This window comes from Schistocerca nitens, chromosome 1, assembly GCF_023898315.1.
Source record: "Schistocerca nitens isolate TAMUIC-IGC-003100 chromosome 1, iqSchNite1.1, whole genome shotgun sequence".
Lineage (NCBI taxonomy): Eukaryota > Metazoa > Arthropoda > Insecta > Orthoptera > Acrididae > Schistocerca > Schistocerca nitens.
In genome coordinates this window covers 563,211,316-563,226,208 of record NC_064614.1, presented here as the reverse complement: position 1 = coordinate 563,226,208, position 14,893 = coordinate 563,211,316, and the positions used below count along the sequence as shown (strand labels likewise).

Below are 14,893 nucleotides of genomic sequence, written 5' to 3'. Positions count from 1 at the left end.
ATTACAGAGGCTTGCTCTCTCGCCTACAGTTCTGCTCGTATCAATGCTGACTTTTCACGCTGTTCGATGGTGTTACAGTTATTACCCTACAGATATCTTTTTTATAACATTTCAACATAACTGCTCTGTTTTGTTGAATTTGGTATTATTCATCAACATAGGGATTAGCTGTTTTAGAGAAGTCCTGACAAACATCCAGCCAAAGTCATAATTTACCAAAATCTTTAATGTAGTTCAGCACAGACCACTTTTTTATTTTTTGGGGGGAGATTCTTTTGCAATTCTTTTGGAAGGACACATGACCTGTGTACACCCTCTATTTATTTTTCATTGCCTTATTCGCATGCACCATGCCGGTGATCGTCGTGATTCGTTACATCTTTCAGTGTGGTCGTATTGATCCGGCCACAGATGGAAATGTGAGCAGCAGATAAGGGAGAAATTCCACATTATGGTGCTGAGTTCATATTGGCCTGCTGTTTACTCTTATAGATGGGACTACAACAGCCAGTGTTAAGATTAATGGTGCCTAGGGTGGCAACCTTCTAAGTTCACACACCCTTGCTAAGAATGAGAAGAGCATGTTATTTTGAAAGCACGTAGGGTAACTGTAGGTGATGTTGACACTATCTATAACCCATTACCCATGTTTTGATTTTATTAATGTTCGTCTTAAAAAGCATCTATGATTTGTGGACAAAGAAGTAGTCCCCACCAACAACCGAGATACGAAGCCTTCACGTGGGGGGGGGGGGGGGGGGGGGGAAGGCTGGGATGGGCACAACCAAAGCACACAATGGAATCATTTTTTATGATCTTTCTGAATAATGCATCTAGTCCGCCTGTTTCAAAGGTGTGATATGATGATGAAAAAGCTTCCGTTCGTCAAACCCAGAGTAATCGCACCATGTTTGATGCCGCCACTGAACAAGTCTTCACGTAACTTCGAAAGGATGATGAATTTGTTTGCAGCACTTATAAAACTTTTAACCACAAGTGATACGTTTGCGTTATCCATCTGTCTGATACGTTTCCATGATCCATCCATTCAGAGTCAAGTAGCTCCACATTATACAAAGCGTCCAAAACGTTAGGATTAAAAAAGCAGACGCTAGGCTGTACTAAACTAAATATTTTCAGAAAAGACCAGTGTTCAAATTTCAGACACTAGGATGACTTAAGGAACAATACATGTAATACAATAGTTTGTAGACTATCCGTTTTTTTTTTGAGTCACCACTCCTCTATCGATTTTGAACTGGCCCTTCACGAATTCTTCTCCTGTGTCAACATCATCTCGCTATAGCACTCGAACCGAACGTCTTAAATGATTTATTGTGTATATTCCAGTCTGTGTGTTCCCCTACAATATTTATCTTATACAGATCCCTGTAGTACCATGGAAACTATTCCCAGACGTTTAAATACGTGTCCTATTACTTTGCTCCTTCTTCTTGTAGGTGTTCTCCAAACATTTCTTTCTTAGACGATTTTGTGGAGAACCTCCTCATTCCTTTTCTAACCAGTCTACCCAGTTTTCAACTTTCTTCTGTAGCACCACATCTCATACGTTTCGATTTTCTTCTTTTTCGGTTTTCCCACAGCTCATAAGTCATTTCCATACAGTACTGTGTTTCAGATGAATATTTTCAGAAATTTCTTCCTCAAATTCTCTTAATGTGCCTTCTAGATAGCAGAATCTTTTCACCTCATTTAATTCGTGGTCACCAATTTTAATGTTAAGTTTACTGCTAATTTCATTGCTACATCTCCCCATTACCTTCGTCCTACTTCACTTTACCCTCAGTTCATATTCTGTACTAATTAGAATGTTCAGTCCATTAAATAAGTCTTGTAATTCTTCTTTTCGTTCATTGGGGATAGCCATGTCATCAGGGAATATTACCATTTATTTTCTGGTCACCCTAAATTTTAATCCCATTGTTAAACCTTTCTTTTCATTCCTCCATTCCTCCTTTGATTCATAGATTTAACGGTAGAGCCAAAAAAACGCATCCTTGTCTTACACCTCTTTTAATCAGTGAGTAGAATGTAGTTGTACACTCTGGTTCACTTTCCAAAAATTAAGAATTTCATCAAAATTTAATTAAAAACGGTTAAAAACACGAAGTTCCTCAAAGAACAACGATTTTCCCAAAACTCGGAGTTTTCAACAAAAAATTGGTGACTGTAGGGTAATGGAGGGAAAATTTAGTGGTTTTTTCATGCTTTTTCCTGCACTTTCACTATTTATTTGGTCAGTTTCACTCCTCTTCAAGCATTTTCACCATTTTCTATATATTTTCCTAAAATCTACCAACAATTTCCCATGTGCTTAAACTCCTATTTTCCCAAACATCATGTTTTTGTAGATTTTTAATGAGTTTGTAATGATTTCAATAAAATTTTGATGAAATTCTTAATTTTGGAAAAGTGAGCCAGAACATGAACATCCACTACAGGGAGACTGTTATTAACTGTCGATTTGAGATGTTGTTTGAGTCTATATTTGATAAAAGTTAACAAGAGTAGTACACTTTTCAAACTAACTCCTGGAATTCACATAGTGAATTATACATGATGAAATTCATTATCATTATTCACACAGAGTTTTTCCATTCTTCTGCATTGTAGTTTACCATTTCCATCTTCAAAAAATTGAAGCTCAAACTCACTCATTATTTTCAAATTCTTGTCAGCTAATATAATTTTAAACTCCTTATTGAGCTACATAGAAATTTTTTCTTTATATTGAGTGTTCAGTCATTTGCATTCAGTAATGTTACATACAACATTTAATTTTTAAATGAATTATAATCATTTGCATAGTTGAACTGTTTCAGTAGAGCTTCCACTTACATGTAAAAATATATAATAATAAAATTTAAATTTATTCAGAGCCTGTTGCGAAAGGGCTAAAATATTTTTGTATTAATTTTTATTTGTTATAAATAGACTCAGAAAACATTACAATGATTTATGTAGTTGAAGAGTTAGTAGAAACATTATGTAATAAATATGAATTATATTCTTTAGCTTTTAGAAATCAAAATAAAAGCACAAAAATTCCCATTTTCGATAGTGAAGTTGAAGAGCATAACAGAAAAAGATTAAAAGAAGAGGGCAATGATTTAAAAACAAATCTACAATTTATATATTAATTATTTAATAAATAATGTATCTATTTTATTTTCCAAAATATGTCTTTTATCGTCACCTGGACTTAATGCTCTTTTATTAATCTCAACTGAATAAATTTCATGTTTAATGCTTTGTATTCAATTCACAGTTCTGTATTTTACAGTACCATTGAACAAACAGTCTTTATAATCTTCAAATCATATTTAATTTTTCACAATAATCTGTTATCTCCTTTTGATTTTTTCTCAAAAACATCACTAACTTTATAAGTATACATTTTTCTTCTTAAATCTCAAAAAACTTCTATTATTTTGCCATTACATTCATCTTTCATTTTGCCTAAAACTTTCTTGTTTATTTGTGGAATGTTGTAAAGATTTCCTTTTGGATAACCACTACTATCAAATTTATCAAGCATTGTTTTCATACCTTCATACAAATCTTCAGTTTTTATATTGCAAATGTAACTGCCTATATCTCTATCACATAGCTCAATTTTTCCCCGTATTTTGGCTTCATAACTCTACAGTGCAAATCACACATCAATTCAATTTAAGTATACTCATACCACTCTAGATACGTTTATTAAACATAATTTTGGTTTCATTCATTTGAACTGTAGCAAAATTTCCATTAAATATTGTTCCTCCTTTAAAATTTGGCTTTGCTACAAGCTTATCACACTTATTTGCATCTGAAACTAATTTTATATCCACTCTGTTTCCAATATTTTCCATTGCTTTTCCAAACACTGAACTAGTCATTAATTTACAGAAATCTTTTTCAAAATGATTTTTTGCTTTAGTTCTCATTTCTGTATTAAAAACTATATTTTATCAACCAATTAAATTGCTTAAATTTTAAAACTCTATGTAGTTTTATAATCTTCATTACTAAAGTCATATATTGTTTAAGTTTTCTATAGTAAACAACAAAATTATGTTTGTCATTTAACATTGTCAATAACTTGCTTTCTTTATTCCCACATGCAATTTAATTTCAGGAGTTAATAGTAAATCTTTATATAAACTGGACTGTTATTTAGGATATTCAAAGTTTACTTCAAATATATATATCTACATCGAGAATTATCTGAAGTTTTCATGGTAAATATTTCTTCATAGCCTACTCATATAAATTTTTTACATCTAAATATACTAAATAACTTTATTTCTTATTTGAAGCATACTCTTTCAAATATTTATTATTTGCTTTCTCATATATTTTACAGCATGGGCAATACCTCCTACTATGCCCTTTTCTACCATTAATATCACATCTTAATCACCTAATAATTGTAATCTAACTAAATTCATTCTTAAAATAACATTCTGAGGTAAGCCAGAATCTGTAAAAACCAAGATGCATCCAAATCACATGCTTTTGTAAACATTTTTCTAAAAAAAAAATTTAAAAGATATGTCATGATAATCACCAGGGTTTTTTATATTAACTGTTTTCCAAACTAATTTTGCATATTTTTCTTCATAACTTTCATTCAACTTACCATAAAATTCTTGTTTTGATGGAAGCTGTGTTTCTTCAAATCTTTCCAACTATGCACACAGTAATAAATACAAACATCTCTTTTGGTTATTAGATTGACTAGATTTTTTGGAAAAAAATATCTGATTTTTGTTAGTTGATCATATTTTCAAACTTGATGAAAGTTTATCAAGACTTAAAGCCATAAATGTAAATGTATCACTAGATCTCACTTTCAAATTTTCTCTTTTCTTACCAAAACTTATATATCTTCACTGTTGGGTATTAAATCTATCTCTTTTTCATCACAACCAAGTTCATTTACAAAAAAATCTGAATTATATCTCTATAGGATATGTAAATAAATTAGAACAAAACTAGGATGTTTCAGTTGTAAATTTTGAGGATGGTCCTCCTGAACTTGATTCTGTACATGTGTGACAATCATGGGAGCCATGCCAACACAAGCAGTATCTCAGAATGATACACCACAGTCTCTATAGGTGATGATCCTCCTGCTCTCGATTTCTGACACATACAGGTAGACGATTCTCCTTTGTACATGGGCCATAATATGGTATTCTCAAAAACAAACAACATTTACATGCGATTTCTGAATGAGAAACCCACTGGGTTCTCTTTCCTTATACACAGAATGAAGATAGTGTTATGCCTACACAGTTTGTGCAGGTTCCACTGAAATTTTGATCGTTTGCATATCTAAGCATGTAATACACTTCATGTCAATCTGACACTTGTTGCTTGCTGACTTGGTGATGTTACAATCTTAATTACCAGCAGTTCATTTAATTATTTCAATCAGAATAATTCTGCGAGGCAACAGCCAAACACCTGTATGTGTGCCTACCACTGAATTCTTTGGTCGACAATATGTGTGATTTTTTTTTCATTGACTTTATGGAAATAGCGATGGAAACTAATAATTCTATATAAGTAATAGACTTCGCAAGCCACTACAGTAAGAGACATGTCCAGGAATTAACACTAGTCATTCTTTTAAGAATCGAAAAGGTAATACATTTATGAAAAATTTACATATTCACAGATGTGTATCAAATACTGTTTTTCAATATAGTCTTCTTTGGTCACAATGCAAAGCCGAGGAGTGAGTTTTCTTACACCTTCATTAAAAAATTGTTTCGCCGAGCACTCTGTAATCCGTCGTTGGTAGAAAACCTTTTTACTCGTACATTTACATTCTTAAACAACTTCAGGAAAGTTAAAATATGAAAATCTGGAGGTGCTTGATGTGGGCTGTGAATTGGGCGGTTGATGATGCACCAACTGAATGAATCAGAGACTTGCTTTGTGGCGTATAGGGACGTGCATTATCATGCAACAAGTTCACCCCTTCGTTAACATTCGGCCTGTTTTGTTCTGTAGCAGCCTCCGAACTTCTTCCAGGTTTCTGCAGTATCGGGCAGAATTAATTGTTTCTACCAGGTGCAAAAATTCAGTGAGAATCCCTTTACTGTCCAAAAGAAAGAAGGCATGATTTCTCGGGCCGAAACAGCTGTTTTGAATCTTTTTCTGTGATAGTGAAAAGGGGTTTTCCACTGAATTTATTGTATTTTCATCTCGTGAGTGTATTAGGCCACCCACGTCTAGTCACCAGTTCACCTTCGAAGCGCTGAAGAAATTCCTGTTAAGATGCGTTTCTGTTGACTTTCTATTGATCTGTGAGCTGTTTTAGTAAACATCTCGCACACAAAACAGTGTGACAGCAATGATTTCATGCAGAAGAGATCTGGAGATTCCTGGATGCATGGCGTTCATCTCTTCTAAAGCTAATCGACGATCGTAGCGAATCATTTCTTCGATGTCGTCCAACATCTCATCGGTCACGATGAGAGAAGCCCACTCCTTTTCCATAACAAACATTTTCTCCGCCAGCTTTAAAACCTCGACTCCACTTGCACACAGTAGCAGGCTACGGTTCGTCCTACCATCATCACCACAACTTCGATGTTAAAAAACTATAACGTCGTGTTTCCATTTGCAGGAAGAAGACGTATAAAGTTCCTCACTTCACAGCTGGTGGGTTTCGGAATAGAGACACTTATTTCCACACAGCAGTACAACAAAAATTTTCAGCCGATGACATGGTGAGGTCCTCAATGATGGGATCGACTTTTGGAAACCATCTACACAGTGACGTAGGGTAAGATTCCAGGTATTGTACCATGCAGCCATTTAGCCTGGTTGGCCCTCGTTTGCGAGTAGTCGACGAAAAAATTACGACTGATACGCTACAGCTTTGAAAAAGAAATATTAAAGCAGTTCTTGTGTAGAGTAACGGGTATAGAAAAAGCTGCAAATGCTTGAGATTGTACGTTCGAATCTCGCCAGTTGCTACGAAGTTGTTTATTTTTAAATCTTTATCGAAGGGACTTTGATCATTATTTTTATTCAATTATTTCGTTTAAATGTAGTTTTTTTTTCTTTATTCTTTTGCTACATCATTTTAATCGCTTTATTAACTTTCCCCAATTGCGCTCATTTTTTTCTTCCTACAATACTTTTTGACTTGATATGTTTGTGAATGAGATTTTAATTAAATCCATATATTAACATCGATTTAATTTCTTATGGTTCATCATTATATACACTCCTGGAAATTGAAATAAGAACACCGTGAATTCATTGTCCCAGGAAGGGGAAACTTTATTGACACATTCCTGGGGTCAGATACATCACATGATCACACTGACAGAACCACAGGCACATAGACACAGGCAACAGAGCATGCACAATGTCGGCACTAGTACAGTGTATATCCACCTTTCGCAGCAATGCAGGCTGCTATTCTCCCATGGAGACGATCGTAGAGATGCTGGATGTAGTCCTGTGGAACGGCTTGCCATGCCATTTCCACCTGGCGCCTCAGTTGGACCAGCGTTCGTGCTGGACGTGCAGACCGCGTGAGACGACGCTTCATCCAGTCCCAAACATGCTCAATGGGGGACGGATCCGGAGATCGTGCTGGCCAGGGTAGTTGACTTACACCTTCTAGAGCACGTTGGGTGGCACGGGATACATGCGGACGTGCATTGTCCTGTTGGAACAGCAAGTTCCCTTGCCGGTCTAGGAATGGTAGAACGATGGGTTCGATGACGGTTTGGATGTACCGTGCACTATTCAGTGTCCCCTCGACGATCACCAGTGGTGTACGGCCAGTGTAGGAGATCGCTTCCCACACCATGATGCCGGGTGTTGGCCCTGTGTGCTTCGGTCGTATGCAGTCCTGATTGTGGCGCTCACCTGCACGGCGCCAAACACGCATACGACCATCATTGGCACCAAGGCAGAAGCGACACTCATCACTGAAGACGACACGTCTCCATTCGTCCCTCCATTCACGCCTGTCGCGACACCACTGGAGGCGGGCTGCACGATGTTGGGGCGTGAGCGGAAGACGGCCTAACGGTGTGCGGGACCGTAGCCCAGCTTCATGGAGACGGTTGCGAATGGTCCTCGCCGATACCCCAGGAGCAACAGTGTCCCTAATTTGCTGGGAAGTGGCGGTGCGGTCCCCTACGGCACTGCGTAGGATCCTACGGTCTTGGCGTGCATCCGTGCGTCGCTGCGGTCCGGTCCCAGGTCGACGGGCACGTGCACCTTCCGCCGACCACTGGCGACAACATCGATGTACTGTGGAGATCTCACACCCCACGTGTTGAGCAATTCGGCGGTACGTCCACCCGGCCTCCCGCATGCCCACTATACGCCCTCGCTCAAAGTCCGTCAACTGCACATACGGTTCACGTCCACGCTGTCGCGGCATGCTACCAGTGTTAAAGACTGCGATGGAGCTCCGTATGCCACGGCAAACTGGCTGACACTGACGGCGGCGGTGCACAAATGCTGCGCAGCTAGCGCCATTCGACGGCCAACACCGCGGTTCCTGGCGTGTCCGCTGTGCCGTGCGTGTGATCATTGCTTGTACAGCCCTCTCGCAGTGTCCGGAGCAAGTATGGTGGGTCTGACACACCGGTGTCAATGTGTTCTTTTTTCCATTTCCAGGAGTGTATTTCCGACTGTGTTATTGCATTCATTACTCATTATTTTCGTTCCTCATTTTGCTTCAATTTCGTTTTATTAACACTCGCTGCTTTCGTTTAAATGTTCATCTCTGTTATTTTGTCCACAGTGCAATAACAATTTATGTTTTCAATGATTTTACGTCGATTACCATCCATGAAAATGTACGTCTTGTAACGAAAATTACATTTTTGAGACCATTGCACATATAAATAGATTATTTCGTCTTATATTTTCAAGATAGGTTGGCACTTTCAAATGTTTAAATATTACGATACATAATTAAAAATAATTATATGAGTATCGTCAAATTTACAAACGCAAAAATTCCAACTGGAGGAGGAGGAGGAGATTAGTGTTTAACGTCACGTCGACGACGAGATCGTTATAGACGGAGCACAAGCTCGCATTAGGGAAAGATAGGGAAGGAAGTCGGCCGTGCCCTTTCGAAGGAACCATCGCGGCATTTGCCTGAGGCGATTTAGGGAAATTACGGAAAACCTAAATCAGGAAGGCTTGACGCGGGTTTGAACCGTCGTCCTCCCGAGTCCAGTGTGCTAACTACTGCGCCACCTCGCTCAGTATTCCGACTGGAAAAAGGATGGTGAGAAGAAGAAACGAGAGAAACTGAAAAGTTAATACGGTTATTAAAATGACGTTACAAAGCAATAGAAATTTTAAAAAAATACATTAAAACTCAGTAACTGAGTAAAAGTAATGATCAAAATCATTTCGATAAATATTTGCCGGCCGGTGTGGCCGAGCGGTTCTAGGCGCTTCAGTCTGGATCCGCGCGACCACTACGGTCGCAGGTCCGAATCCTGCCTCGGGCATGGATTTGTGTGATGTCCTTAGGTTAGTTAGGTTTGAGTAGTTCTAAGTTCTAGGGGAATGATGACCTGAGATGTTAAGTCCCATAGTGCTCAGAGCCATTTGAACCATTTGATAAAGATTTAAAAATAGGAACTTTCATAAAATAGGAACTTCCATAACACTTCTTGCTTAAAAGGTTTGTACTATAAACATTACGCTTTGCAACTACTCCACGCAATATATCTAATATGAAGCTGTAGAGCATTACGTGAAATTCCAAAAATAATTTCGTCGATTACTTGCAAACTATTGCCCTCCATGGTGTGATACCGGGGACCTTCACCTGCAATACCACATTAATAGTCGATTCCGCAGCTGGGTACTTCTCCTTTTGAGACAAACGAGCGTACGTCTTCTGCAAACGCCTTGTCTTTGGACGCAGTACTGCCAACTTTCACGAAAAAACTTATCGTTGTGCGTCAGAGGCTTAGTACTCATACAGGCTGGACTTGCGTCATATGATCCATATGTACTGAAATCGAGCTTCTGGAGTAATGGGCAGTATGTTTGGCCATGAGGGGATGAGGGGTCATCAGCAGCGGGACTGAGAAGTGCGCCTCCCGGCCTTCGCCGTCTGAGAGACGCGGGGAGCGGTGGGGACCTGAGGAGCGGAGGTGGTGGCGCCCCCGGCCCGCGGGAATCAATGCGGGAGACGGCTCGTGGCAGCCGCAGGGCGGTCGGTCGATGCAGCCCTGGACCGGACCGCCGTGGAGGGCAGCGGAGAGCAGGGAGAGGGGCGCCGATGTGGGCCGCGCCCCTTGACACACTTCCGCCCCGCCGACAACCTGCAGCGTTCATTCGCCCCGCAGACACCACCACAGGTGGTTCACCGTCTGGACGCCGTCTACGCCGCGCGATGAGCGCACCGAGGTTAAAACTACGTGCATGTTTTATTGCTTTCTGTTGGGGGGGGGGGGAGTTTGTACCTGGACCAGTCACGAAATGAGGCTCATCCTGTGAATTTCAGGAAGATATTGTATCTATCGACACCACACATCAGGGCCGTATGTGGTATCTGTATATCCGTAGTCTAAATCTGTGGTGTGGGACCTACCAGGGGATATTTTCTGATAACTAAAAGCTGAAACTAAACTCCTCCCGAACAGGCCATGAAGACCCGACGGTACCGACCGGCCGCCGTGTCATCCTCAGCCCGCAGGCGTCACTGGATGCGGATATGGAGGGGCATGTGGTCAGCACACCGCTCTCCCGACCGTATGTCAGTTTCCGAGACTGGAGCCGCTACTTCTCAATAAAGTAGCTCCTCAGTTTGCCTCACAAGGGCTGAGTGCACCCCGCTTGCCAACAGCGCTCGGCAGACCGGATGGTCACCCATCCAAGTGCTAGCCCAGCCCGACAGCGCTTAAGTTCGGTGATCTGACGGGAACCGGTGTTACCACTGCGGCAAGGCCGTTGGCATTTTCTGATAACCAACCTGCACAAATATCATTTTAGAGCAGTTTTCGAACCAATGCAGTATTTCAGGTTTCTTATTTAATTCTATAAAATTTTACTGCACAATTCATTATTCAATGAATGGATAAAACTAGAAACACGAAAACTACGAGGGGCTTCAATAAATAAGGCAACACTTTCTTTCTCGTCCAGTTTCGGTTGATAAAAATGCGGAATTTCTTGTGGCACATCACGGAATATTCCAGCTTCACCCCTTCTGTTTTATGAAGTTCCGATAGGTGGCGGCGCAATACGTACCCTTCAAAGTGGCGTCTGTAACGGAGGTACGTTCCAAGCAAACATCTGTAATTGAGCTTCTTTTGGCGGAAAACCAGAGCATCGCAGATATTCATAGAGGCTTGCAGAATGTCTACGGACACCTGAAAATCAACAAAAGCACGGTGAGTCGCTTGGCGAGGCGTCTATTGTAATCACAACGACGTCGCACAAACCTTTCCGATCTCCCTTGTGCAGGCCGGATGCGAACAGCTGTGACTCCCGCAATCTTGGAACGTGTGGACTCTCTCATTCAAGGCGGTCGACGGATCAGAATTAAACATCTTGCTGCACAACTGGACATCTTTGTTGGTACTGCTGACACACTCGCTCACCACAAAAGTACTGTAAGGTGTGTGCCCCCAGGGTTCCTCACCGCCTAACAGAAGCAACAAAGGACCATCTGTGCGAAGTTGCTTGCGCGTTATGAGGCCTCATGGTGACACTTTTTTCTCGAAGATCGTCACAGGCAATTAAACATGGGTTCAACACTTCGAGTCGGAAACAAAATGGCAATCCATAGGGAGGCGCCACACCACCACTCCTCCGAAGAATAAGTTTAAAGCAGCAATCTCGCCCGGTAAGGTGATGGCGACAGTCTACTGGGGCTCCGAAGGTGTTATTCTTTTTGATATCCTTCCTCATGGTGCAACGATTGTAAGTAGGCTGTTTATATTTTCTTATTGGCAACGTTACATAGCGCTCTGTATGAAAATCACTGGCTGTGCTGTGTGCAGTCTGTGGCCAGTTTGCATTGTTGTCTGCCATTGTAGTGTTGGGCAGCGGCAGCTGGATGTGAACAGCGCGTAGCGTTGCGCAGTTGGAGGTGAGCCGCTAGCAGTGGTGGTTGATGGACTTGCTATATTCTCCGCAAGACTCTTCGGTGGTGATTGTGCACCTGCACAGTCGCAACAGATGGCTGCTGGCCGTCTCTACAAGGAATACAGTGGGTCTGCACCTTTGATGACCTACCAGTACCATTATTTCTACAAGGACTGCAGTGGGTCTGCACCTCTGGTGGCCCACCAATACCACACTCTCTACCAGGACTACAGTGGGTCTACTCTGTGATGACCTACCTACCAATAGTCTTCAAAACTTCGAATGACTCTGTTGTGGGTTTGCTCTGTTGTGGACCATTACCTGTCTGCATGTCAAGAGTCAGCACTGTCTTTTCGTTGGAAGGACAACACTATTTCTTCAAGACTGCATGGAAATCCGCTACTTCCGTGTGCATTTTCTTCTACTGCTCAGACTTTGAGAAAAACACTGCTATTTTACTGTGATGAACGATCAGGACTGTCTTTATGGACTGTGAGAAAATTTTAGCTTTTGACCAACATTGTATTGATAAGTGTGTGCATTTGATTTCTTTGTTATTGTAATTATGAAAAATTTTATCAAATCACTATTGGCCACTGCCCAAAACAATTTGTAAAATTTTTTGTGGGGAGCATGGGGGCTATGTAAGCAGGCTGTTTATATTTTCTTATTGGCAACGTTACATAGCGCTCTGTATGAAAATCACTGGCTGTGCTGTGTGCAGTCTGTGGCCAGTTTGCATTGTTGTCTGCCATTGTAGTGTTGGGCAGCGGCAGCTGGATGTGAACAGCGCGTAGCGTTGCGCAGTTGGAGGTGAGCCGCTAGCAGTGGTGGATGTGGGAAGAGAGATGGCGGAGTTTTGTAATTTGTCATGAACTGCTATATATATTATGACTATTAAGGTAAATACATTGTTTGTTCTCTATTAATATCTTTCATTTGCTAACTATCCCTATCAGTAGTTAGTGCCTTCCGTAGTTTGAATCTTTTATTTAGCTGGCAGTAGTGGCGCTCGCTGTATTGCAGTAGTTCGAGTAATGAAGATTTTTGTGAGGTAAGTGATTTGTGAAAGGTATAGTTTAATGTTACTCAGGGCCATTCTTTTGCAGGGATCTTTGATAGTCAGATTGCGTTGCGCTAAAAATATTGTGTGTCAGTTTAAGCACAGTCATGTATAAATTGTTAAAAGGGGACGTTTCATACGATCAACTCTGAAGTATACTGTGCTACCCTCAGGAAGCTGAAGAAAAGACTTCAGCGTGTTCGTAGCCACAAAAATGCGAACGACCTTCTTCTCCTTGACAACGGCAAGGCCTCACACAAGTCTGCGCACCCGAGAGGAGTTCAGAAAACTTCACTGGACTGTCCTGCCTCACCCACCCTACAGCCCGGATCTCGCACCTTTCGACTTCCATGTGTTTGGCTCAACGAAGGATGCACTCCGCGAGAAGCAATATATGCATGATGAGGAGATTACTGATGCAACAACACGATGGCTCCGACATCGACCAGTAGAGTGGTACATGTAGGCGTACAGGCCCTCCCCGCAAGGTCATGTAACGCAGCCCCATTGAACGGAAATAATTTTAAAAAGTAGGGTTTCGTCGTCAAAAGAGTGCTGAATAATGTGATGTATTGGAATACTGAATCAAATCACCCTGCTTCCAGAAAATAAATTTTTGCATTATTTATTGGACGTCCCTCGCAGTTTCATTTTACCCTTTGGAGTCACATATAAACTCTTTTCCAAAATCATTGAATGACATTTAACAAGACTGGTGGAAAATATAAAGCATGTTTTAGAGGATCGAGATCCTGCATTGAACAATAGTAACCCGAGGACATCATTCAAAACTGCAAGGAAGACAGTTTGTAGCTACCTTCGTACGGTCAGTGCGTAGAACCACTCTCTTTGGACTACTAAAGGAACTAATACTCAACGAAAAACTCAACAGGTTGGTGCAGGCCATCATGCACAACACCAAATGCAAAGTAAAGTTTGGAGAACAACTCTCAGAGAGTTTTTCAGTGTACAGGGTGATTCTTTCCACCGTGTACAAACTCTAGGAATTGATCGATGAGAGGATACGGAACTAAAAAGGTCTAATGAGCTTATGTCTGAAAATGCATGGTTTCCATGCTAGAGGCCATATATTCAGTCATACAATGTTACAGAGACTGAGGTCTAACACGCGCTGTGCCATGCAGCCACAGTTACAGTGTGTGCTGAAAACGGTTTCCATGTGCCTCAACGCATGCATTTACGCGACGTAGCATGTTCTGTCTCATACGTTCACATAGGCCAGGCTGCATCCGAACAGTGTCAAAGGCAGCACTAATACGCTGCTCCAGTGTCTCCACATCTGGAATGGGTTCTGCATAAACGATACTTTTGAGATGGACCCTTAACCAGAGAGCGCACGGGTCGAGATGCGGTAGACGAGCAGATCATGCAACTGGACCAGGGAACGCGCGAGTGACATGCGTCCGTACGTTAACGGCGAAATGGGCTGGATCATCGTCATGTAGCAGCCACATAATCCTTCGAATCATGAATGGTAAAGTCACACGCAAGAAACGCCGATACTTCCGGCCTTTTAGGCGATTTGGAAGGAAGACTGGTCCCAAAATACGGTTGCCAATTATCCCGGCCCACACATTCCAGCTGCACCGATGCTGTCACTACACCACGGGGGTACCGCATACTATCCCACAGATAACTTTCATGAAAGTTGAAGATACTTACGTGATAAGGATAGTAACAATTGTCATGGAAAAT

At 41.1% G+C, this 14,893-nt stretch overlaps 1 pseudogene; it reads right to left on the bottom strand.

The window, feature by feature from the left end:
- Nucleotides 1-10,861: 10,861 nt before the first annotated feature.
- Nucleotides 10,862-10,979, bottom strand: LOC126210318 (5S ribosomal RNA; annotated as a pseudogene).
- Nucleotides 10,980-14,893: the final 3,914 nt, after the last annotated feature.